The following is a 27477-nucleotide window of genomic DNA, read 5'->3' as shown; positions in this document are numbered from 1 at the left end:
GCTTTTCATTATTCTCCCTTTCTTTCTTCATCATGCAAACTTCTCACATTTGAATTACCAACAGTTCTGAGTATTAGGTTGTCTGCGTGATGTAGATTATAAATTAAGAAGCCATGACGGAAAAATCTTAAAAGTGACATTAGTGTGTTCAGAGATCTCCTTTGGCCTTCTGGGGTCCCTGGTGGGCCTGAGGGCAGAGCACTGTCTCCTCTTAGGGAAGGAGTGGAATCCTGATGCAGAAGGCTAACGGGATCGTTTTCCTCTCTGAGTTTTTGGGAACCGTGCCAAGTGAATGGGCAGGAATCATTCCATTTGCAGAGTAAAATGGGGTGAAAAGCACTTCTGGCACACTTTGTCCATATAAATTATACTTGTTTGCAATTCATCAACTCCTTCTCTACTTTATATCCATATGTAATGTAAATGATCATCTTTCTCTGAAGCTCCATAACGATGTGCAGCTCCAAAATGTGATATAATCAGCTAAAAGAGAGCAGATGGAAGTTTTTCCCCCAATATGCATATTCATAAAAAAATAGAGAACTCAACAAAAGGAGATACAAAAGTACTTCTACCCTGGAGGGCTGCTGCATGGACTTCTGTACAAAAGTAAGTTGGTTTTCTGCAACTATTCATTCTTGAAACCTTTATTCATTCATTCCTGCAGCAATCATTGAAAATGCTCCAGAAAAAAATCTTTTTGAAAAGTAACAAATATATTTCCCTTTAGATTTTTTTTCATTGCACCTTAGAACCCATGATTGAGGAAATGATGGTTAAATATTGTACCAGAGAAATATAATTAGAAGGCAAACCACGTAGAAAAGTGAAGACTTCACCATCGCTTTAGCAATACAGACTACAGACATTAAAATTCACGCTGATATGGGTGCCTGGGTGGCTCAGTCGGTTAAGCGTCCAACTTCGGCTTAGGTCATAATCTCACGGTTCATGGGTTCGAGCCCCGTGTCGGGCTCTGTGCTGACAGCTCGGAGCCTGGAGCCTACTTCTGATTCTGTGTCTCCCTCTCTCTCTGCCCCTCCACTGCTCACACTGTCTCTCTCTGTCTCTCAAAAACAAATAAATGTAAAAAAAAAAAAATTCACACTGATATACTAAAAAAAGCTATATAGACAGAATAATAAACTGTCTGGATAGCATTTAGCTATTATATATATATATATATATATATATATATATATATATATATATACATACATATATTTACTCAGAGGCTAAGTTTGTTCCTTTGTGTGTACTGGGTAAGTAGCATTGCTGCTAGAAATTTTGTTAATGAAAACAGCCTCAGGAGATATTGTGAAAGAAAATAACCATAAAAGAAAATTTAAGAAATGGGTAAAAACAGGGGGGGAGACATAAGAAAATCATTCAAAGTGTAACTATGAATTTTGGTCACAAAACCAAAGAGGTTGTATTCATACCAAAATTAGATGTTTCTGACCCTGCATGTCTCCCTTCAGATCCACTCTCCACATGTGAGGCCCTGATATCCTTTTAGAGAGGCTCATCTGTATGGACAACATCCTTGATCTGTACCCTCGGGTTCCTGTTGGGCTCAATGAATGGGAAGCCCCATCAAGAGACTGGAGGGAGAGAGAGGAATGAGGTCAGGGTATTTGCTCACCCCATGAGATCACCTTATGTTGCCTGTCTCCCTTAAGGAAAGGTCTAAAAGTGTCATTCTGTACATGATTCTCCTTCCTTCAGATTCTGGTAATTGTTCCTTTCCTCTTACTTCTAAAGGCTTAGATTTAATAACTGTTCTGTGGCTGTTAGCTCACTACCTGCACAGCCTTTAATGGTTCCTTTACCCTTCACTGTGCCTATACTATTGCAATTAGTCCCTTTATAAATCAGCCTTCCTTGAATTATCCTAATTTGATTGTGCCATCTGCTTCCTTTTGGTAGCCGGACTAGTGTACTGATCTATCATTGCTCATGACTTTCAGTTACTTAGGTCATGTTCTTGAGTCTAATGAGCATTGCTCCATGACTCCAGCATAACTACATTTACATGGTCTCAGGTCATTTCTATCTGTTTCACTACCAGCCTCCATCCCTACTGACAAATAGTTTTAAGGTAAAGCATTTCCACTAACACTACCAAAACTCATGCCCTTTACCCCTTTCAATTTCTTATTAATCTGTTTAATGAGGCCCATGCACATATTTCTCCTTTTTCCAAGCAGCTAAGAATCACTGGAATAGGATTGGCAGCATATAAATGAAGGTTTTCATGGTGCAGTTCATACCAACCTAAATGCATGGAACACATGTTCTATCCTTTCCTAATAACAGTCTACTTTGCTGTGAAACATAGGATCATTTCTATTGGGATAATATACAATCTACCAACATTAATATTCATCCATCAACTATGTAATAAAATAGAATGAAGCAAATGCATATTTTAGCTGCTTGCTACCTAATCAAAAATATCTGACATTAATAGCATTTTGGTTTTTTTATAAATGAGATGGCACATTGATACTGGAATTTTACTAGTGACTTTTCATTGCTAAAATTCTTTAATTCTAAGTTATATTTCACCTACAATATCATTTGCTAACATGGGTCTCTCATACACAAAGCCTCAGGACTCTTAATCTCAAAAGAGGTTATCGTAAAATATGGATGCCCAGATAATTTGCATGATTAATGAAAATATGTTTTAGAATATTAAACATTGAAGATGTTAGCATTTAGTAGGCTTTCTGACAGAAGTTAAAAGACTATTAGAATGACTGATGAATTGCTACAGTACATTAGCCCTCAGAACAGGGAATGTGCTAGAGGACATTTATGTAACTTCTTAGCGTTCTTGTTTTTTTCTTCTTCTTCTTCTTCTTTTTCCCTTCCAGCTAAGCTGTCCTTTTGTGACCTTGGATCAGTTGTAGATGACCAAGCATAAGACTGCAAAGTTTTGAGAAACTTGAAAATGAAATGGAAGACCACTGACAGAGGGACAAAGAAAGCAATTGTATTAACCAGGGCTTTACACCTAATAGCTGGCGCATAGTAGGAGATGAATAAAAATGGGCCAAAAAAATAAAACATCTTCTCTCCTGATTCAAATGTCTTACCTCCACACAGTGGAAAAAATGAAACAAAATTCTTCCCTGTTCAGGCACAAGGTCACTGACAGTTTAGCTGTTCACAACTAGGCAATGTAGACAAACTTATTCTTTCCATTTGTTAGGAACTGTATTTCAAAATGAAGCTCCACCTACTGATATCTTCCTGGAGACTTTTGTTTTTTGATTGCTGCAGAGCTTATCGGGACCTATTTGGTCATTTATTTCCTCCTCTTGTTATCCTTAGAGATGAAATATACCAGAAAGGACTGTCATGGAGGTGTTTATATCCCCACTGGGTAAAAAGTAAAATACCATTGGAAAGGTAGGACCACAAGAAATACCAAAATAAATTCTTAAGGTAGGAGCAATAAACTGCTTAATGGCCTTGTTTTGGAAGAGACAATTAACATTACTTTAATTTATGTGAAGTATTATCATGAAGTTATGAGCTCCCTCTCTGAGCCCTACTTGCCAAAGCCTGCTTCTTTAGGCAGCATTTCATTTATAGAACTATTTAGTTTATAGTTCTCCAGCACTCACTTACTGTATGGCACCCTCATTCCTGTGTCAGTGAGCATAGAGAAAAATATACTATTATACATCATCTAGAATTCCACCTCTTAGTCAGTAATGCAAAAATGGGCAGGGTAAAAGTATAGTAGGCTGATTAACCATTCCCAAAGACAGAAGATCCTAGTGCACAGAGCCTCATAAATATTACCTTATTTGGGTAAAGGGTCTTTGCAGATGTGATTAATTAAGGATCTTTATATAGAGAGATTCTGCTGGATTATCTTGGTGGGCCCTACATATAATTACAAGTATCCTTATAATAGAAAAAGATTTCTTACACAAGGAAGAAAATGTAGTGTGAAGACAGAGCAAAGAGATTTGAAGATGCTGGCTTTGATGATTGAGTGATGTGGCCATAAACCAAGGGATTCTGGCAGCTACCAGAAACTGGAACAGTCAGGAAACAGATTCTCTTCTGCAGCCTCTAGAGGAAGTGTAGATCTCCAGACATGTTTTGAGTTGTGGTGCAGTGATAACTGATTCGGGACTTCCGACTTCCAGAACTAGGGGAAAATAAATTTAAGCCACCAAGTTTGTGATAACTTGTTATAGCAGCCACAAGTAACTAATACCATGGATAAACCATTCCCAGCCTTAAAGAGAAGGATAGTAACCCCTATACATGGGTATTACTAGTAGACAATGGGAAAAAAATTACAGTATTAACAACCAATTTAATACAAAGGAATATTAACATATATATCTGCTGAAACCTGTGTATATTGTTCTTCCTTACTTTTACATGTGTTAGGTGAATGTATTCAAGCAACTCATTTTTTAATAGGAAAAAAAAAGCTCTTTTATTAAAATACCTAATTTATAAATATGACAGTTAAATACGTACTATTCTTACCCTTCAGATGTTTTAAAATTTCACTTAATAGGAGTATGCTTTCTTTCATCCTCCCCTGGAATACAGCTGTTATGAGCTAAAGGATAATGCAAGTTTAAAACATTCTTGTAAAACAAAACAAAACAAAAACTAATTTTGGCTTTATTAAGAGTAGAACCTTCTTTAAGACTTGGAAATATATGTTTTGCTGAAACAAAAATGTTTTTGTATGACTTATTTCGTCCTTCATTCCTTCGTTCCTTCATTAAATATTGATTGAACATATTCTGGGTGCCTGGAAACTATACTAGGCTCTGGAAATAGCAAGATGAACAGCAACAACACCTGTTCTCAAGGAGTTAAAGAGTTCAGTTTACTCCTTTGGCAAATGTGTAAATAAGTAAATTCCTATGAAATGTGAAATGCTAAAGTAGTGACCGTAGCAAGTGGTGTGGAAGCAGGATCTAAAGATAAATCATTCACTTTAGATGATTCTATGAGCTTGAGAAGAGTTAAGTTGTGTCTTGGTAGAAAAAGAATTTAACATTACAGTGGAAAAGTTTCTTATTCCTTATTTGAGACATTTATAGACAAAACTGTATTCAAGGTTATAGACAAGATGCAACACCTTCAGATTTTGGATAACGGAATTAGCAAATTACGGTGGTTTTCTCATGGTTTCAAAAACAACTACTTGTACAATAAAGGTTGCTTAATTAAAACTTATCCAACTGAAACATCCATTTATCTGAAACAAATGCTTGTGCTATAGACATCCACCAACTCTTCACATGAGTAACTAACAATAAGCAATGGGATGATGCTCGATGAATATCAATTAAAACAAATTCTTCCCAATAAACTCTTTCTTAAAAAGATACATTCCTGCGTGGGCGTACATTTATATGCATGCACATACACTTTGCTATTGTAACTTGTCTTCTTTAAAACATTAATTAGCATTAACTATTTATCTTAAAGATTTTAAGCATAAGTTTCAGGTGGGACTAGCTACATAATGGGGGATGTCGAGAGCTTAGAATAATGGCCTAGCACAAAATCAAAATGCAGAGCCCCATATTCAAAATTATTAAGACTCTTAAGACAGTAGTAGCAGAGCATTAAAAAAATACGGAGCCTTTGTGGGAACAGAGTCCTGTGCAACAACACAGGCTACATGTCTGTAAAACTAGTCCTGGTTTCAGATATTCCTTATCAATTGTCCCCATTTGGATTGTCCCAAGGGCCATATTATAGATTATGAAAATGAGAATAACCTGCCTAAAAGTCACATTATGGTCATATATTTTTTTGCACAGGCTTATGTTAACTATAAAGGCATTGTTGGGGACCCATTAAAATTTTATCAAGATCAAAATTTTTCATGCTTGCTTGATTTCTCTTTTCTCTGCTTTATACAAACTTATCTAACCTATGAAGCAGGAAAAAAAAATGCTATCGTTTCATTAAACTGTGTCTATCAGCCCTCTTACACTTGGTTGGGTTTGTGTGACAAGTTCTGGCCAAAGTTAGGACCTAGCTCCTAAGTTCTCCTTTGAGGTTCATGTTCTCACCTCACTAGGTTTCCCTTATTCTTTCCTGTCCTTTCCCACTCCTTTATTTGTATAGCTTGAAACAATGAACTCTGAACCAAAGAGCCCATTATAGGAAAAGCCCGAACCCCCGGGTCATTTTTGGAGGACAACCATTCAGGCTCTTTATGGTGTTTGACCCATATTAGAGTGCCACACAAAATTAAACTTTAATGTCTTAAGCCACTTATTATTACCCTAATACTCTATGTTTGATAGTATGATAGTCTGAGACAAGGAGCATAGGACCCAGACCGGTATTTAGCTCATTGAGCGATTCTGAAACATCTTTTGAGAACAATGATTGAAGTCATCTTCTCAGTTGACTATAAATCTATGTGCTAGTCAATAGCTATGGTATTATCTCATGGAGTTCTTTACATTCTTGTAATAACATGAATTTATAATTTACTTTCTTTTTTATTTGATTTTATAGTTTCCAAAGCACTCTTTCTTATGTAATTTTAGAGGATTCTGGGACATTGTAAAGACTTCAAAATTTATAGCAGTGGATTATCAGGGATAGAATGATCAATAGCAACAATGACACTTTGTCAAACATCCCTTTCAAATCTCACAAATTGTCACCTGTCAGCTTATAGGACTCACAGACCTCAATAATTCAGATTACCCAAGTAAGTATTTGATAGAAACCTTGGAATCTGGGCTGAGTCTAAGCATCTGGGGACACTGCTCTTAGGAAACTCGGTTTGGTGTTACTGGGAGGGACAAAAGGAGATGGCCAGAGTGCTTAGAATAATGGCAAGCGTTCTTTTCCCTTTGGCTGCAGAATGTCAGCATTTATGGGAAAAAGTCGATCAAGTACTTACTGGATCTGCTTAATCAAGCATAATTGTCACCATGTGACTGGCAGTTATTGGAAGCTCCTGTGTGAGACAGTGCCAGAAACAGTATGCAAAGAACTACCTATATTTTAGATAATAAAAGAAAAATAACTTTTCCTCAACACAGGAAATGAACATGATGCAATTTAAAAGCATAGATTTTTGGAATGTGAGAGATTTGGAATAAGACTTGGTTTCAGCACTTATTTGTTTCAAGTTCTTCTAGTTTATTCCAGTGTAAAAGAAACATTAGTGCCTACATTGCAGAGTTGTATCTTAAACAAACTTGAACAAGTAAGGCACCTAGCATGATATCTGCAATGTTTTACCTCTGTCAGGTCCATTGTTTGTATTAGTGATATTATCTTTGGTAATAATACTTTAAGAATTAAGAATGAAGGGGCGCCTGGGTGGCTCAGTTGGCTAAGTGTCCAACTTCAGCTCAGGTCATGATCTCATGGTTGGTGAGTTCGAGCCCTGAATTGGGGTCTGTGCTGACAGCTCAGAGCATGGAGCCTGCTTCAGATTCTGTGTCTCCCTCAGTCTCTCTGCTCCTCCCCCACTTACCATCTGCTATCTCTCTCTCTCTCTCTCTCTCTCTCTAAAATAAATGAACATTAAAAAAATTAAGAATGAAGACGCACTCCCAGGCACTTTCAAATTTATATAATAAAGAATCTTACTGAACATCCTTCCTGCCCTCTTTAAAATTTAGAAATTATTTTTCCCCAATTTTTTTAAAGACACACAGTGTCAAGCATTTATAATCACCCTTTTTTCCACACAGCCAGACATATACGTGTATTTCAAATAATTCTTTCAATTGTCCAAATACTCATAAGTTGTAGGAAATAATAATTCATTAAATATTTATGAAATATTGAAGTATCATATTCACACCAAGGGAGTTAAATGAGAGAAATTACTTTCTTATCCTGAATCTTAAAAAGGACTCTGGGAACTATGATTTATGTAGATTTTCCTAGAGTGTACCTTTTATACTGCCTTTATAAATGTTTTATTTACTATGCTTTAAGAGGTCTAGGATAGTTTTCCTCTGAATAAAGCCTCAAAACTCTTTAAAATGTAGGCAAAGTATGTAAATTTAAGGATTCTTTACTAGTGCATTTCTGAAACAAGAATCAGATAGCACATAAATTTCTATTAATAAAAATCAACTATCTTTTTTCAATAATTAGAAAGCTGTCTCAAATCTTAATGTGCACTGCATGTTGATAAAAAACTCATTTATCCAATAAATTGTTATTTTAGATGAATTAAAGGTATTTTAAATGTTGAAATACCCAATTCCCACAAAAGATCCCAGACTAAACTGTGGTAATATCTAAAAGACCTAAATATACCTTTTGATATAAGAGAAACAGAATGACAAAAATTTAGAGAAGTTAAATTCTATAAGAGAAAAATAGCTGTTTATGCAGTAAGGATGTTTCATGAATTAGGAAGTTCAATAAGTAGATAAATGTTTGTTGATTTTATTGTGAACTTGCAATGGACAATGTGTCTCTTGCCCTATCTATATAATTCCAGCAAATATAAATTGAATATTTTTTAGATAATTAAAACTCTATTAGACACTTTGGAATATATGATCATAGGATACATGGTGTTTTCTCTCAACATGTTTGCAGTTTAGCTGAAGAGGCATGACAAATATCAAAAAGTATCATAGCAACAGAATCCTGTATCAAGAGATGCATCATAGTGCCAAGCCAACAGGACAAAGTAATAGCTGTAGAGTTCAAAGAAGGGAGACACCGCTAAATGTTGGGAGATAGGATATTTGCCTTCTAAACTGAGACACTCTGGTCCTCAATATATAGATTTTTGGGGGGGAATGAGGCAGAAACCAAACAGACACTTACTATATAACCATATACTAGGTAAGCTATTTTTGAAGTACCAACTACTTAGTTGTATACAATATGACTTATGTGAGTTATTATCAGTTAAAAACTGAATAACCACTAATCACCCCAGAGTGAATTTCAATGTCCCACCGTAGACCAAATTATTCATTTCTACATTACATTTTCATTTATTTTTGTGGAAAATTGTTTACATTTCAGTGATAAAAGGAAATCTTTAGCCTATATAATTTTTCCATAAGCATTTTTATACACAAAAATATCATGTCATATAACATAATAAGTGATTAGTTGTGGGGCTAAATGTTAAATGGTAGGTGTTAGGGAGATTTATAACCCCTAAACATACTCCCAGACCTTCAGGGACTTATCTTCTGTTTAGGAGGTCAGGTTTTATATATGACACAATAATACAAGGGGGGCATACATTAAAGGCTGAATGAATCTATCAGACACAAGTGTCTCAGTGGTTATAATACTCCTCAAACCAAAAGAAGCCATTCTTATTGTAACCCTGGATCCATTAATGTGGAAATGGTGCAAATAAAGCCTTCTTCTATTTCAAATTCCCCCAAATTTCAAATATCTGCAATAATACAATACAGGTAGGGGTGACATCTTGGGAGAAAGGAGTTCCTATATATTAGTCACTTGAGTGTCATAAAGAATGACTTTTACAAATTATATACTTAATATTTGAATACTAATGGCTATATCCTTAAAAGAAGGGACTCTTGACTTCAAGGAATCATAGATGTCAGACATGAAGGGGACTTGGAGAGGGTCTGTTCCAATGCCATCATGGTGTAGAAGAGATGGAGGCCTAGAGGAATAAAGGTCCATCCATGATAACATCTATTCACAAATGAGAAAAGTTCATATTTGCATTGAGATCTTCTGGAATTAACTCCAGGTATCTTTCCTTCATAGCATGCTGCTTCACCATAGGAGTAACACAGGGTACCAGGTAAAGTTGAATATTTAACATAATTTCGCTGACTGAAGTTATGTCTTATCAAGAACAAGTCACTTCTCTCACCCATACAAATCCTCTAAAATCTGTGTTATACATACATACACTATACAATAACATATGGTCCCTAAGTAGGAAAAAAGTAGAATCACTAGTTTGGACATCATTGACCCAAAGTAATAACAAAATAGAAATTGTCAGCAATATAATGTTTGCCCATATAGAATCCTGATGAGAATCTATAAGAATCTATGAGGATGCTAATAGAGAATAAGAGAATTTATAAGCTCAAGGAGGCTTTCACAAATCTTTGCCACATCTGCGTGTAAATTATGAAATCTATGCCAGTCAACTGAGAGAAAAGTCATACCTCCTTTAAGAAGTCTTGAACGCCGTCAGGACCTTATGAAACACATTTTGATTAGCGAAGTGAAAATGAATCACAATCATTGGCAAAGGGTTGTGCTACAGTTTTCCTCAAACCAGTAACGCTTGGTTGAAAAGAGGTGGAGCATCAAGAAGAAAGATATATTCTATGCATTGCATTTTGATTAGGCTCCTGGATCTCCATATTTAAGACTTCTACCTTTCCCAGGGCTCGTCATCGCCTGATGATAATTACAAACGCATGGTAATGGCGGGCCTTAAATCAAACGTGCATGGTAGATGTGCTGTCACGGCAAGAACGAGCTCGTTGCAAGCTGGCAGGGAAGGATGTGCTTGCCTTTCAACTGGCAGAGCAGGCCCCTTGGCTGGCACAGCCACTAGCTCTGCCTTAAATCTTCCTGAGATGTGTCCGGTTATAGGACTTTGCCTAATTTAAGATGTCTGTCTTTGGAGAAATCCTTCGTAACGTTAGTTTCATTTGCAGGTTGCCGAGGAAGATCGCTCGGGCTGCAGTGTTGCCCAGCTGCCTATAAAGCCCCTGCTCATCAATAGTCCTATCTAAAGAGTCCACTTTGACAAGGGGCCATCCAATGACCTGCCAGTCATGCTCTTTTGCCAAAAGTTACATGTGAGCAAAGTGTCTTGAACGGATATGAAGCCTCTGGTAGAGTAGACAATATAGATTAATAGTCCACCCTGGACAATTCTAGTCATTTGAAGAAGTAGTGTGAAACTGGGACACTTCTAAAGCAAAATTTGCCAACTATATTTAATTTTAAAAGTAAAGTTATGGTACAGCCAATTGAGGAGAATCAGCAGAGAAAGAAAAAAAAAAGAACCAAAGTACAATCTTTCATAATTCAGAAAGAAGCTGTATCTGAGACACTGTGGATTCAGTTTCATGGAGAGTGGTTTTAATAAAATTACAATAAATATGGCACCGTGTTTCAGTGTTCTTATTTTATAGGCATTTCATCTTTGAAATCACAGAGCATATTTTCTTAATCTTTAAATCACTAATCTGCTAATAGAAAATGAGCAAGTTTTCAATGCTTGCCAGAAATGAGAGGCACTCCCCCTATGTCTACCCAAATAAAATTCTACCAAAATGTATCAGTGAACTCAACAAACAAGCTGAGAGCATTGGTAGGAAGAATAAATCAGTCTCTGACGAGGCAAATCATTTTTGTTTCGTTCTTCTTGTTCTAGTCCAGTTCAGCCTCAATTGGCCTCTGGTTTCACTTTTTCCTGTGTCTCTGAGTCCCTTATCTAATCCTACTCTCATTTTGCTCTGTTGGTCTCACAAGCCTCCTATATACATTGACTCATTCTTGCTTCACCTTTTATTTCTTTCCCTGAGCACTTTCTGGCTGGTTTCAAACCTGCCTTTCTTCTTCATGTGGCTTATTGTTTCAAAGTTTCCTCAACCGCCCCAAACTAGCAGTTATAAACATTTACAAACACAAATATTTTAAGTAGAACAATCAATCCAGAACAATCAATCTGTATTCCCAAATACAGATATGATATCTTTGGGATCTGATAGCATGCCAGATGTATATCTCCTCAAAGCTCATTTCTCAAGGATCTAAAATATGCTTTGCTGAGTGCTCTCTATTATATGTCCTGGGATGAGCTCATCTATTTAAAAGTACACCCCAGCTCAGCAAAGCTATCCTTCAAATTTATTTGTAAGTCAATCCTTTGGAATTCTAAATGTCTTTTCTAATGGAAACTATCTTACACAGAATGGTTTAGGTCATCAACCAATTCCAAATATCTACCTCGTCCAGAATAGAGGTTTTGTTCAGAATAGTACTGAATGAAAAGATATTGGGGGCCCATTTGGTTAGAGCTGAAACACATCATGGAGATTACATAATACAACTCTTTTATGGTATAGGTGAGAAAACTGAAATTAAATGGCTAACTTTTTCTTCCTTATATGACATCCTCTTCTTTACTGTAAAACCTAGGTATTATATAAATTAATCCACACAACAATCACAAAAGATTGGTATTCCTATCCACATGAGACAAGTGAGGTTGAAAGAGCCAAGTAGCTCCACTAAAATCATGCAGCTAGCACCAGTAAAGTGATGGAGCTGGGATTTCAACTCAGTTTTCTCAGACTTTATATATGTCCCAGTCCACTACCCCTCACAATGCCAGTCATACAGTTTCACCGAGAATCTGTTTTGAGGCAAAATTTATCCGTCTAAGGTCACATTTCTTTCCCATACAATGGAAGAAAAATCACTTTTCTTATCCTCAAATACAAGCCACTAGTGATGGCCCTATGGTCTAGGGTCGAGACCAAAAGAAAAAAATTGTGAATAAGAGTAAAGTGGTTAAAATGATCCCTAGGACAAAGCAACTTTTTTGACTTCACATTCTATTCCAGCTACTGACCTATATTATCTCTCCTTTTGTTCACAGTCCAGGCTCTTCATTCTAAACTTGTTTTCTCTTTTTTACCTCCTATTCATGTTACAAATTACTGCAGTTAAGATTCTGCCTTTCCACCCCACTGCAATTGCTCTAACAAAGATCACAGTGACCTCTTAGTAGATCATTCAAATCCGTAGTTTTCAAACCATTTTCTGAACTATGTGGGCAGCATTCAATAGCTTTGACTATTCTCTTCCTAAAACTCTTTTCTCTTTTGTTTTTTATAAGCCCCATCCATCTCTGAACCAATCCCTATCTGACTCATTCATAAGCTCCTTGTTTTTGTCCTGGTCTTAAATGCCTTGTGTTTTCTATAATCAGGCCCTTGAACCTTTCTCTAAAAAATAAGTGGGTTTCAACTTTGCCTGAACATTAGAAGCTGTCCATAAGGAGCTTTTAAAATTCTAATAGAAAACACTTTAAAAGGCAGAGTAAAGGCCTCCATGTATCCATTCCTCCATAAAAGAAATGAGAATATTAGCAAAAATAGGCAAAATAAACTTTTTCAGAACTCTGGAAATTAATCAAAGGTTTTGAAAAATATAAGAAGCATTTATTCAAGAAAAATAGCTGAAACTTGGTAAGAACAAAGTTTTGTGGCATTTTGATTCTTCCTATCCCTACCCCTACCCCCCAATCTCTGTTGTAGCCTTCAAACCAAAAGCTACATGATTTTATTCATTGTGAAAACAGCAACCTATCAGCCACTGGAACAAACAGAACAGGTTTGGAGTTACTCCTCCCCCACAAAAAAATTGCATCCCTAGAGAATTGTCACTATTTACCTGTCTTGTATCTCCAGTCTCAGCACTTATTTTTTGTTAACCTGGGTGACTGCTGGATCAAACTTGACTTAGCTCACTCGGTGTGAACAGACCTACCCCTACGGCATTTGTCAAAAGAAAATCAATATCAATCGTTTAAAAATTCAGGTGCCTGAGGTAGCAATACCAGTTGGGTTAAGTAAGAAACTTACTAAAATATTATAAAGGAAAACCAGGGAATGAAATTTTTATGTGGGATGTTGAAAATATTCGACATATTCCTGGAAATCTAAAAGGCCATATGCATGTGCAAGAATGTGCACATGCTCAGGAAAAACGTTGAGGAGGCTCTAATCTCCCATGTGTAGATGCCTGTGAGTCTGCACAAGCAAGAAGTGAAGGCTATTGTAGTGTTTTAAACTGCCTACTGGAGTATTGAAATATTCCTCCCCAACACACACAAATCCCTCAACAAAGTTGGGAAGACTTATTGGTTTAGTACATTCAAGGAGATTTCTGTCCAATCATTAGCTGACCACTACACTAACTGAGAAGAGATGTTGAGTTTTATACAAGACAAAGAATTCAGACTCTACAGAATTTGCTCAGGAAACTGAATAAACAAACCAACATCCATAACAGCCAAATCAATACCAAACAACAAAACTACAAGGATTGTGGGAGGGGGAGGAGGGAGCTGGATTTCCAGAGTCAGAAAGATTTATTTTTCAAGGGTGAGGCATGGGGGAACTATAACACATGCAAGGAAACAGGAAGTTATAGACCATAAAAATGAAAAAAAAATAAGTGAAAAGAAACTGTCTTTGAGGAGCTCAGATACTGGACTTACTAGACAAAGACATTAAAATAGCTATTATAAATATGTTCTAAAAACTAAATAAAACCATGTCTAAAGAATTAAAGGAAAATTTAAGGACTATATCTTACCAAATAGAGAATATCAATAAAAGGAAAAAATTGTTTTTAAAAGGGTCAAATAAAAATTCTGGAAATTAAAAGTATAAAAACTGAAATGAAAAAAATAATTACAGGGATTTAACAGCAGATTTGAAATGGCAGAATCTTAAGACAGAACACCTTAGATTATTCAGGCTGAAGAACAGAAGGACAGTTAATGAAGAAAAATTAACAGAGCCTCAGAGACTGTGTGATACCAATAAGCATACCAATATGCACATCATGGTTGTTCCAGAAAAAAAAGGAGAGAGAGAAGGTAAAAAACAAAACAAAACAACAAACAAACAATTTGAAGAAACTGAGGCCAGAAACTTCCCAATTTGATTAAAAAAAAAAAAAAAACATGAACATGCACACCTAGGAAGCAACATAAATTCCAGGTAGGATAAACTCAGACAGATTCATTCCTAGACAAATTAGAGTAAATTGTCAAAAGCCAAGGAAAAGAGATGATCTTGAAAGTAGCAAAATAAACGTATTTTATAATGTACAAAGTTCCTCAAAGATCAACAGGTAGTTTCTCATGAGAAAGCATAGGTTCTAGGAGGAAGTAGGATGACAGGTACAGGGCACTGAAAGAAAAACATTGTTGACCAATGTTCTCAAGAATTCTATGTTCAGCAAAACTATCCTGCAAAAAGGAAGGAGAAATGAAGATATTCTCAGTAATTGTAAACTGAAAGAATATATTGCTGGCAGACCTACTTTATAAGTAATACTAAGGGAGTGTTTCAGGCTATGAGAGGCACTAAACAATAACTAAAATGTGCAAGAACAAATAAAGATCACTGGTAAAGATAAGTGCACACATTAATATAAAAAACATTATAAATGTATTTCATTTGTAACTTTTTTCTGCTATTTGATTTAAATTACAGAAAACAATAACTATAAAGCTGTTGACTGCCTTATAACATGTAAAAATTTAATCTGTATGACAATAATGGCACAAAAAGTGAGAGAGAACAGGGCTATAATGGAATAAGTGTTTACAAACTATTTGAGCTAAACTTCTATTAATAAGAATTAAATTTTTAAAAATTTACAACTCTGTAATCCTCAGTACAATTATTAAGAAAATCTTTAAAGTAAAATAAACAAAGAAATTTTAACAGTCTAATTCAAAACATCTATATATCACAAAAGAAGGAAGTAATGGAGAAATAAATGAACACAGACACTACATACAGAAATCCTACCTTACCAGTAATTAAGTTAAATGTAAATAGTTTAAATATTCCAATTAAAAGACAGAATTTGCAGAACCCTCAACAAAGTAGGTTTAGAGGAAAAAGACTTCAACATAATAAAAGCCTTGTATGAAAAGCCCACAGTGAGCACTATACTCAATGGAAGAAAAACTGAGAGCTTTCCCCTAAGGCCAGAAACAAGACAAGGATGTCTGCTCTCACCACTTTTATTCAACATAGCACTAGAAGTCCTAACCACAGCAATCAAACAAAAAATAAATAAATACATAAAAGACACCCAAATTGGTAAGAAAGAAGTAAAATCTTTATTATTTGCAGACGACATGATACTCTATATAGAAAACCTGAATGAGTCAATCAAAACAACTAGAACTGATAAATGAATTCACTAAAGTTGCAGGATACAAAATTAACGTCAGAAATCTGTTCCATTTCCATACACTAATAATGAAGCAGCAGAAAGAGAAATTAAGAAAACAATCTCATCTATAACTGACCCGAAATTAATAAAATACCTAGGAATAAACTTAACCAGGGAGGTGAAAGACCTGTACTCTGAAAATTGAAAAATAAAACAAAACAAAACAAAACAAAAAACACTAGTAAAAGAAACTGAAGATGACACAAAGAAATGGAAATATGTTCCATGCTCATGGATTGAAAGAACAAATATTGTTAAAATGCCTAGAGTCTCAAAGCAATGTAGACATTTAATGCAATCCTTATCAAAATACCAACAGCATTTTTCACAGAACTAGAATAAACAATACTAAACTTTGTACAGAGCGCTCACTTCAGCAGCGCATGTACTAAAATTTGTATAGAACCACAAAAGACCCTAAGTAGCCAAAGTAATCTTGAAAAAGAGAAACAAAGTTGGAAAACTTCAAGTTATATTTAAAAAGTTGTAGTAATCAAAAACATGGTACTAACACGAAAATAGACACATAGATCAATGGAATAGAATAAAAAACCTGGAAATAACCACACAATTATATGGTCAATTAATCTTCAACAAAGAAAGAAAGAACACCCAATGAGAAAAAGACAGTCTCTTCAAAAGATGGTGTTGAGAAAACTGGACAGCTACATGCGAAAGAATGAAACTGGACCACTTTCTTTCACCATACACAAAAAATAAACTCAAAATGGATTAAAGACCTAAATGTGAAACCTGAACCATAAAACTCTTAGAAGAGAGCACAGGCGGTAATTTCTCTGACATCAGCAGCAGCAACATTTTTCTAGATATGTCTCCTGTGGCAATGGAAACAAAAGCAAATATAAACTGTTGGGACTACATGAAAATAAGAAGGTCTGCACAGCAAAGGAAACAATCAACTCTATTAAAAGGCAATCCTACTGAATGAGAGAAGATATCTGCAAAAATATATTTGATAAAATGTTAGTAATCAAAATATATAAAGAGCTGATACAACTCAACGCACAAAAAACAAATAACCCAACTAAAAATGGGTAGAAGACATGAACAGATGAAGAATACATGCAGACACATGAAAAGATGTTAAACGTCACTCATCACCAGGGAAAAGCAAATTAAAACCATAATGAGATATCATTTCACACCTGTCAGAATGGCTAAAATCAACAACACAAGAAACAAACAATAGGTGTTGACAAGGATGTGGAGAAAAGGGAACCCTCTTACACTGTTGGTGGGAATGCAAACTGTTGCACCTACTCTGGAAAACAGTATGGAGGGTTCTTCAAAAAGTTAAAAATAGAACTACCCTATGATCCAGCAATCTCACTACTGGGTATGTGCCCCCAAAATATAAAAACACTAATTCAAAGGGATACATGCATCCCTATGTTTACTGCAGCATTATTTACAATAGCCAAATTATGTCGTCAGCCTAAGTGCTAATCAATAGATGAAAGCATAAAGAAGGAATGGCATACATTCAGTCATAAAAAAAAAAAAGAATGAAATCTTGCCATTTGCAACAACATAGATGGAACTAGAGAGTACAATGGTAAGTGAAAAAAGTCACAGAAAGACAAATACCATATGATTGCACTCATATGTGGAATTTAGTAAACAAAACAAATGAGCAAAGAAGAAGAGAGAGAGACAAACCAAGACACAGACTCTTAACTGCAGAGAACAAACTTACAGTTATCAGAAGGGGAGTGGGTAGGGGGATGGGTTAAATAGGTGCTGGGGATTAAGAGTACACTTACGATGAGCACTGAGTAAGGTACAGAATTGTTAAATCACTATATTTTACAACTGATACTAACATAACGTTGTATGTTAACTATACTGGAATTAAAATAAGAAACTTAGTTAAAAAAATAAAAATAATAAAAAATAAAAAGACCTTTTGGCAGAACGGATTTTTAGAAAACATGATTCAACTGTATACTGTTTACATGAGACACACTTCCAGTTCAAAGACACAAGTAGGATGAAAGGAAAAGGACAGGAAAAGATATGCAGAGTTAAGCAAAAGAGAACTAAACTGGCTTTTTAAATTTCAGACCAAATAGATTTTATGTTAAATTTTATTATTAAAAAGATAAAAACAGTGACATTTAAACAACTAGGCGAAAGGTCATTCACTAAATAGAAGATTTCAATAACACAATAGGCCAAGTAGGCTTAACAGAAATCTATACAACACTCCATATAAACAGAAGAATACACATTTTTCTCAAGGGCAGATGGAACATTCTTGAGTATACAGCTACGTGATAATTCTTTTTAAATTGGAAATTTGCAATAATACAAAGTGTGCTCTCTGATCATAGTGGAATGAATTAGGAACCAATAGATATTTGGGGAATTCAAAAATATGTGGAAACTAAACAACATACTTCTACATAATCAATGGGTGAAAGATCACCAGGGAAGTTAGTAAATACTTTGAGATGAATGAAAATGAAAATACAACATGACAAGTTTTAGTGTATGCAGCAAAAACCATGTTTAGAGTGAAACTGATAGGGTAAATGTCTATACTGAAAAAGAAGAATGATCTCAAATTAATAATTCAGCCTTCTATTTTAAGGAACTAAGAAGAGTAGACTAAACCCAAAGCAGGCTGATGGAAGAAAATAATAAAGATTAGAGGAGAAATAAATAAAATAAAGAATAGAAAGTAACAAAAAAACACAACAAACTTAAATTTTTTAAGTTTCTTATTTATTTATTTTTGAGAGACAGAGAGAGACAGAGTGCAAGCAGGGGAGGGGCAGAGAGAGAGGGAGACAGAATTCAAAGTAGGCTCCAGGCTCCTAGTTGTCAGCACAAAGCCTGACACGGGGCTCGAATCCCTGAACTGTGACATCATGACCTGCCCTGAAGTTGGACAATTAACGAACCAAGCCACCCATGTGCCCCCAAATCAACAAATTTAAAGCTGGTTCTTTGAAAAAAATCAACAACTAACATAAACAACAAAATTAATAAATCTAATTTTGTTAAACTAAACGAAGTTAAATAGAAAGAATCAATTTAGTAAAATCAAGAATAAGAGGATGTGATTACTGCCTACACAGAAACAAAAGGAATTATAAAAAATATTATGAAAAATTGCATGCCAACAAACTAGATAACTTAGATGAAATAGAAAAATTCCTACAAAGAAACAAATTATTGAAACTGACTCAAGAGGAAACAAAATTCAACTAGAACTATAGCATGATAAGAAATTGAATTAATATTCAAAACCTTCCCACAAAAAAAAGCCCACAACCAAATAGCTTTACCAGTGAGTTCTATCAAACATTTAAAGAATATTTAACATCAATATTTTGAAAATCTCCCCCAAAATAAAAGAATGGAAAACTTCCCAAATTATTCTATAAAGCTGGTATTATTCTGATACAAAAGCTTAAAACATACTACAAGGGAAAGAAAACTACAAATAAATATTCTTCATGAATATAGAGGCAGTAACCCTCAACGGAATACTAGCAAGACAGATACAACAACATACAAAAAGGATTATAAATCATGACCAGGTGGGATTTATCACAAGGATGCAAGCGTGTTTTGACATTAAAAAAAAAGCCATTTATGTAATACATCACATTAATAGAATGAAGAAAAATTTATCATCTCTGTAATCTCAACAGATGCAGAAAAAGTATTTTACAAAACCCAACACTCTTCCGTGATAAAAACACTTATTAGACTGGAGACAGAAAGGAACTTCCTTAATATGATGAGGAATATATATATTATGTATATATATATTATAATTTATATATATATATATATATATATATATATATATATAAATGTCAGAGCTAACATCCTAGTTAATGGTAAAAGAATGAATGTTTTCTCCCTCTCCACATTTAAAAAATAAAATAAATGAGTTTGGTAATGAAGGAGGATATAAGATCAATATTAAAAAAAGCAACTGCATTCCTTTACAATTGTAGTGAATAATCCCAAAAGGAAATCAAGAAAACTATTCAATTGGAAAAATGTATGGAAAATAATACAATGCTTAAGAATTAATCTTTAAAAAGTATAAGATATGTACACTGAAAACAAAACATAACTGAAATACACTGGAGACCTAAATAAGTGGAAAGATACCAGTGTTCATGGATTAGAAGACAACATGGTTGAGATGGCAAAACTTACCCCAATGATTTACATATCCAATGCAACTGTATCAATAGTTCCTCTGCCATTTTGCAGAAATGGACCCACTGATCCTAAAAGTCCTATGGAAATGCAAAGGACACCGAATGAATAGTCAAAACAATCCTGAAAAAGAACAAATCTGAAGTATTCACACTTCCTGATTCCAAATACTCGCATAAGGTTATACATATGGATCACTAGAATAGTATTGAGAATCCAAAAATTAACCTTGACATTTATGGCCACTTGATTTTCAACAAGCATGCCAAGATATTACAGTGAGGAAAAAATAATATTTTTAGCAAATGCTACTGGGACAACTAGATATCTTCATGCAAAAAATAAACTTAAACAGTATAGAAAAATTAATTCAAAGTAAATCATAGATTAAAATGCAAAAGCTAAATCTATAAAACTCTTAGAAGAAAACATAAGGTTAAACTTTTCCTGACCTTGTATTAGGCAATAGTTTTTTAGATGATACAAAAAGCACAAGTAAGAAATGAAAAATAGATATACTGGACTCATCAAAATTAAAAATAATTTTTTAGGATACTTTTTTAAAAATACTACCAAAAAAATATAAAGACAATCCACAGATTGGGGGGAATATTTACAAATCATATATCCGATAATAGACTTGTATCCATAAAGTATGAAGAATCCTTACAACTTAATAATAGAAAACTAAATAACCCAATTAAAAAATTAGTAAAGGATTTGAACAAACATTTCTCCAAAGGAGATATATGCATGGCCCCAAAGCACATGAGAACACGCTCAATATCATTAGTGATGAGGGAAATGAAAATCAAAACCACACTGAGATATTACTTCACACTGACTGGGATGGTTAGAATCAAAAGGACAGATGATAACGAATGTTAAGAGTGTGGAGAAATTGGAACCCTTAGGCATTGTGGTAAGAATGTGAAATGGCACAACCCCTTCGGAAAACATTTTGGCAGTTCTTCAAATAGAGGTCCCATGGAGTTAAATGTAGACTTACAATATGACTCAGCAATTCCACTCCCAGATCTGTATCCAAAATAACTAAAACAATATTTTCACTTACCTCAGTGATTCTATCCATTGTAGATTTTCAGCCCAGCCCTTCAATTCAATGATTTACTTTCAATGTCTCACATGAATTTCCAACTTAGCCTATTCAAAATTAAATTCACTACCTTCTTTCCAAAACTTTATTCTCTACCAGTGCTCCATCATCCACCCAGATTCCAATTAGAAATATAAAAAGAAAAAGAAAAAAAAAAAGAAAGAAATCCAAATTACCATTGATTCTTTCCTCTGCCATCAATGCCAAAACATTATACTCCAAACTTATTCCTTCCCCTTCCTGCCCACTGCCTCAGCCTCAGGACATGTAATTATCTCCTTTTTTCAAAATTATACCATCAAAATTCCAACTAATCTCAGTAACTCCATACTTGATCTTCTCCAATCCATTCCCCAGACTGTATCCTATATCCTAATATATCCTGATTACACCACTCCCCAACTGAAAATCCTTCCCTGGTTCTCAAGTACTTTATCTAAAAGGAATTCAAACATTTACACTGATTTTTAATTATCTGCTTCTACCTAATTCTCCAGCTTCATCATTCATCACTCCACCACTCCTACCTCATTACCCTATCCACTTGTGATAGGAGATTGCTTTTAATTTTTCAATGTGCTTTGCTCTCAAACCTTTCAAACTGGTTCACACCCCCTTGCTCCCCACATCTAGGACTGCTCCTTTGACTGAAATTCTTCATCAGCCTTCAAGACTTAGCTCAGATACTAACATTTTCTGAAAGAATGTCCCAGATATCCTCACTATGATTCAATAGCCTGATGTGTGTGCCCCCACATAATTCTGGGCATTCTTCTACTACAGCATTTATCACTCTCAGGAAATTGTGTGTTTACACTCTCTGTTAATTTGATTGCTCTCCAGAGCAAAAATTGTATCCTTAACACTGAATAGAGACTCAACATATAGTGAATGGGTAAAACCTAAAATATGCAATGGAGAAATGGTTAGCTTATTTGTTTGCTTTTGGGGACAGAGGATTATATATAATAGCATTGGAATGTATCATTTATTACTAGCTTATTAAAATTATAAAATAAAATGCACAGCTGTATAAATGTATATATGTGTGCATATGGGCATATATATATGAAACACACACATATATATTGTGGTGTTTCTCCTGACTGGATGGGGGCCCCTAAATGTGGGGCAACCCCATCAGCTGGAAGCCAGCGACATAGGCAGGACAAAGGAGATATAAGTATATTAAATACACTGAATATACTGCAAGGGAGCAGCAGGCAAGACAGCAAAGGAGAAGTCTGCAAAGAGGCAGTGGGTGAGGGCTGTATTTAAAGGGGGGGTGAGAAGATATGGGGACATATGGAATTTTTCCTGCCTGGTTGTAATAGTCCATTGGTCAGCTAGGGTTTATGGATATTTTGAGATGGGCCGCTTAATGGGCCTGTTTGTATTCAGTCATGAGGTTGGGGTCACTCTGGGCCCTTTTGCGCTGATTAAGTTTCTATTGCTCAAGCCTGTTGCCCAAAAGCGGCTTCTATACATATTATACACTGTATGTATGTACATATAAGAAAAACCTACACAAAAGTTGAAAAAACATTAATAGGAGTTCTCTAGGTCATAGGATTGGATATTTTATCCTTTAGAGATTCTTAGAGATACTTAAATTCTTTAAAATTTTTTTCAGTATTTTCTGTGGGAACATGTATTATTTTTGAAATAAAAATACTTTTTAAAAGATAACTTGTCTATTTTTTCCCACTGATTCTATCTAACACAGTTTATAAGCCAAACAGAACAAAATTCATTCTCCTACCTTTTTTCCTCCGTTCTGTTGTCCCAAATTAAGCACAAAACTTCCCTGGGCCCAGCCAGGGAAGTGAAGATTCTGGAGCTGCAGGCATTGGCAGAGGTTGTAGAGGTAGGTATGGCTCACGGGTTACATCTTTTTCCCCCTCTTCACGTCATAGTTTCTAAAGATGATATGAAAATAAAATTGATTTGTGATGGAATCAAAAGTGAGTTCAGTGAGTACTTTGAATGTCTCATGTTTTGAATCACTATGATCACCATTTACAAATTGTAATTAACTGCTTTCTTGTAACTTACTAAGGGAGAAGAGTTGAAAGGGGGGGAGGGAATAAAAGGTGAAGTTACATCTTTATGTCATAACCTAGGACTAAATATGAAAAATTCACATTTAATCAGACTAAAAAGACAATGTTAAGAGTCAAATGCATATCTGAGATTAAACATTGCACTCTGTTGAAATACTGTTTACCCAAAAATTTACAATGGCTTCTTTCAGAGCAGCAAAGACTGATTGGTAAAAGTGTCACCATTGGGAAAAATGTCCCACATTAAAGCAGTTAAAATCATGCTGTAAATAACATAAGCTTCATATTCTATTAAAAAAAATGTTTATTTATTTTTGAGAGAGAGAGAAAGAGAAAGATAGAGCAAGAGCAGCAGAGGGGCAGAGAGAGAGGGAGACACAGAATCTAAAGCAGGTTCCAGGCTCTGAGCTGTCAGCACAGAGCCCAATGCAGGGCTTGAACTCGCAAACTGTGAGATCATGACCTGAGCTGAAGTCAGATGCCTAACCAACTGAGCCACCCAGGCACCCTGGTTCAGATTCTGTTTTAAAGTGGGATGCATTCTTAGTTTGTAGACTATTTTCCTGATTTTGTTATTAATCTGACTGAACCACTTGGGCATTTGGTCTGAATGTTATAAACTATGTTGAATTTCCATTGAAAACTCTTGCATGTTTAAAAAATTTAGAAAGCATTATAAAACTGTTAGTTCACTTTTCTTCTATAAAACCATGATTCCCAAACAGTTTTCGATGAGGGACAGAACAACATAAACAAGGCAAATGAGTGCCTAACCACACATCTCTTCGTTTTAATCATCTTAAGTCATTGCCTAGTTGTCTTTAAACCCCTCTCTTAAGAATCCCTAGTTAAGAAATATGGTTAAATTCAGGTTTCTCTCAAGATTATGGAGCAAATCCAGACAGAGCAGAGATATATCACCTACCTGAAGAAGAGAGATTGTGGGAATCAAGGAAAATCTTAAAGGGGAAAATAAAACACAAAAGAACAATCTGGAGCTTGAGCAAAGAAGAACTTGGAACAGAAAGAAAAAGGCAATGGGCCTTGCCTTCTGATATTTATATGAGTTTTTCCTATGAATATAGACTCTAGTTTATTTGCGTGAATATAAACCTAGTTATTTACAGGAGTATGAACCTCAGGTCTTTTAAAGTATTATGTGGTCTCCCTCCCTTCTCATTCCTACCTGCACTCTCTCATCCCACCTCCTAAGCATTCCCAACCTCATCCCAAATTAGGACGGGTATTATCTATGCTCTCCCTACTACCACCTCCTATCAGGTACTTGAACTTAAATGTAAATTGGAGGATGATGTTTTAAAATCCAAGGATACCTGCAGCAGGATGACTAGAGCAACAGACCTCTATCTTTGACCTCTTTCCATATCTCCCCCCCATGTGTACTTTGTGCTTTTAGCACAAGAGAGGTCCGGGAACTTCTAGAATTCTAAGTAATAAATGTACTCATTTGTAGAGGATTGGTTCTCTTCAAACAAACCTGGGTCTACACATAAGCATATTTATTAGGTGTTATATAATGTGATACTAAGGCCCTGTATCTAATGGTAACATAGCAAAAAACAAAGTATTTCCCTGTCTTCTGCCCTAGCCCCCACACCCCAGTAATCAAACTGCCATGGTATGGTGTCTCATCTCACCTGTGGGTGAGAAAATTTCCTAAGATGGCTCCTTTTAAAACATAGATGACTCAGGGGTGCCTGAGTGGCTCAGCTGGTTAAGCATCCAATCAAGCCCAGTATTGGGTTCTGCACTGACAGTGTGGACCTTGCTTAGTATTCTCTCTCTCCCTCTCTCTGCCCCTCCTCTGCTAGCACTGTCTCTTTGTCTCTCAAAATAAATAAATAAACTTAAAAAAATAAAACATAGTTAGCTCATAATTCACTAGTAAGTTGACTACACTGGTTCTTCAGGATAGCTAGACTCAAGAAGACTCATTAGGGAATGAAACATAAGAATAAAATCTGTCCAAAGTCTCAAGGTTACAGGCTGTGGATCCAAGTAAGTATAGTGAAATAAAGCTGTGTGAAGAGTCACTCGCCTGGGGTTCCAGTCCCAACTCTGCCACAAGGAAGGAAACAAGGAACTTTGCTGACCACAAACAAAGGACAGCTCTCTGAGTTATTCTATTTTTTTCAACAAATCTAAAATTACTTGTTCAATACTTCATTACGATGCCCTGAAGGTAAATGAGATAATTTACTTTATAGTTCTCTGAAAATTGCTGGATACCATACAGATAAAGAGCATCAATACTGTTCTTACAGAAATATAAAAATTTAAAGATTGGGTTGGTTCAGGTATATTGGACAGAATGGGATTTATTTTAAGCAGGTCAGTTTCTTTTGAAACTTTTTAATTGATGTATTGTGTATATTCAGAAAAGTGTACAGGTTCATGTACAACTTGTTGAATTAGCAAAAAGTGAACACACCCATGAAATACCCACTCAAGTCAAGACATAGAACACTGACCCCACCTGAAGTCTCACTTTGTACTCAATCCAATCATCCACTCCTCTTCTCCTCCCCCCAGGCAATCACTGTCCTGATGTCTAATGCCATAGATTAATTTTATCTCCTTGTAAACTTTCTCTAAGTGGAATCATACAATCTATATTATTTTCTATTGGACTTTCTTTGTTCACTGTAACTTTTGTGAGGTTGATCTCTGTTGTATGTAGCAACCATTTGTAACTTTCATTGCTGTTAGTAGTTACATGCTGTATATACTAATAAATGAGTATTTACAATGTATTTATAAAATTTTTCTGATTATGGACCTTAAGTTGTTTCAGTTTGAGATGACTGAAAATAATACAGATATGAACATTCTTTTCAATGCCTTTTGCTATGCCTGTATATGTATTTCTATTGGATATTTCAAGAAGTGAATTTTTCTAAATCATAAGTTTTAGTAGATAATGTCAGATTGCCCCACAGTTTTACCATTGTTTATTCCTACCATTTGGTAAAGGAGTTCTAGTTGCCTGGCACCTGGCATCTGAAATAAAACATCTGAAATAAGGTAATCCATACTAAAAACAAAGAATCGAAGTAAAGGTTTATACCTTCATACTGAAATCCCCAGTTCTTTATCCCTCCTAACTCTGAGGATGCTGGCAGCAGGCTTTCTCCATCTGAACAAGAAAAGGTTTTTATCTGGAGAATCTGAGCCAGTCACAAGAAAAAAGATCCAAACATTTTGACTTAAGATATCCAATGAGAATAAGCCCAATAAGAATGCTTTAAAATAAAGCCTACCATCAAGTCACAAACACACATACACACGCATATACGTTTACAAACACTCCAGTAAATTTTTTAGTGCCCAACCTGTATATACAAGCATACATCCAAAAATCACCAGACATCTGAAAAAAGTCTCTAATATGAAAGACAGGTGCAAACAAGCCAACATTGGAAAGTAACTTATAGGAAACAATTTATGCTGAGAGAGAGGAAAAAATATTGTTAATAGTTTCAGAGAAGAAAGAGGAACTATTTCATTCATGAAATAAGCATCAATTCTACAAAGGAGATAATCAAAGAACAAGAAAGAAACCTTAAAAATGTTAAATATTGCCATAGAAATTAAAAATTAATAAAAATGTTAAAGGAAAATATTTTTAAAATTAAATATAAAATTAAAAAAAAAAAAGAAAACTATAGGACCAGAATAGGATGTACAATATCCACCAAAGAGATACCAAAATCCTAATAGAGAAAAAGAAAAGAACTACATTTTTTAAAATGTTGTAGGTAAAATGTTCTGAATTGAAAGATCTAAGATTCCACTTAAAGGGATCCACTGAGTGACCCACAGAATGGATGATAGATGCACACATTACCTATCACCATGAAATTTCAGAATATTAGTAAAGAAGACATGATTCTACAAGAATTCCAGAAGGAAGAAAGATGACATAAAAAATTGGAATAAAAATCATTTATATCCTTCCCCAGAGAAGCACTAGATATAGTAAAACAAGAAAACAAAAGATCAATGCCTTAAAATTGTAAGAAGTTATTCATAACTAGGTTTGCATATTTAGCCAAA

At 35.1% G+C, this 27477-nt stretch overlaps 1 long non-coding RNA gene across 1 annotated transcript in view; it reads right to left on the bottom strand.

The window, feature by feature from the left end:
- Positions 1–27477, bottom strand: part of LOC147577532 (uncharacterized) — a 104210-nt gene that overhangs the window by 14225 nt on the left and 62508 nt on the right. The window contains exons 3-4 of the long non-coding RNA XR_015240373.1: positions 23100–23256; positions 20218–20300 (exon numbers count right to left, since the gene is read on the bottom strand). This is a non-coding gene — a long non-coding RNA (uncharacterized LOC147577532). The remainder of the gene's footprint in view (positions 1–20217; positions 20301–23099; positions 23257–27477) is intronic.

This window comes from Puma concolor, chromosome C2 (assembly GCF_028749965.1).
Source record: "Puma concolor isolate L17-30 chromosome C2, mPumCon1.1.hap2, whole genome shotgun sequence".
In the NCBI taxonomy this organism is placed as follows: Eukaryota; Metazoa; Chordata; class Mammalia; order Carnivora; family Felidae; genus Puma; species Puma concolor.
The sequence above is the reverse complement of the archived record's forward strand: the minus strand, read 5'-3'. Positions and strand labels throughout refer to the sequence as shown.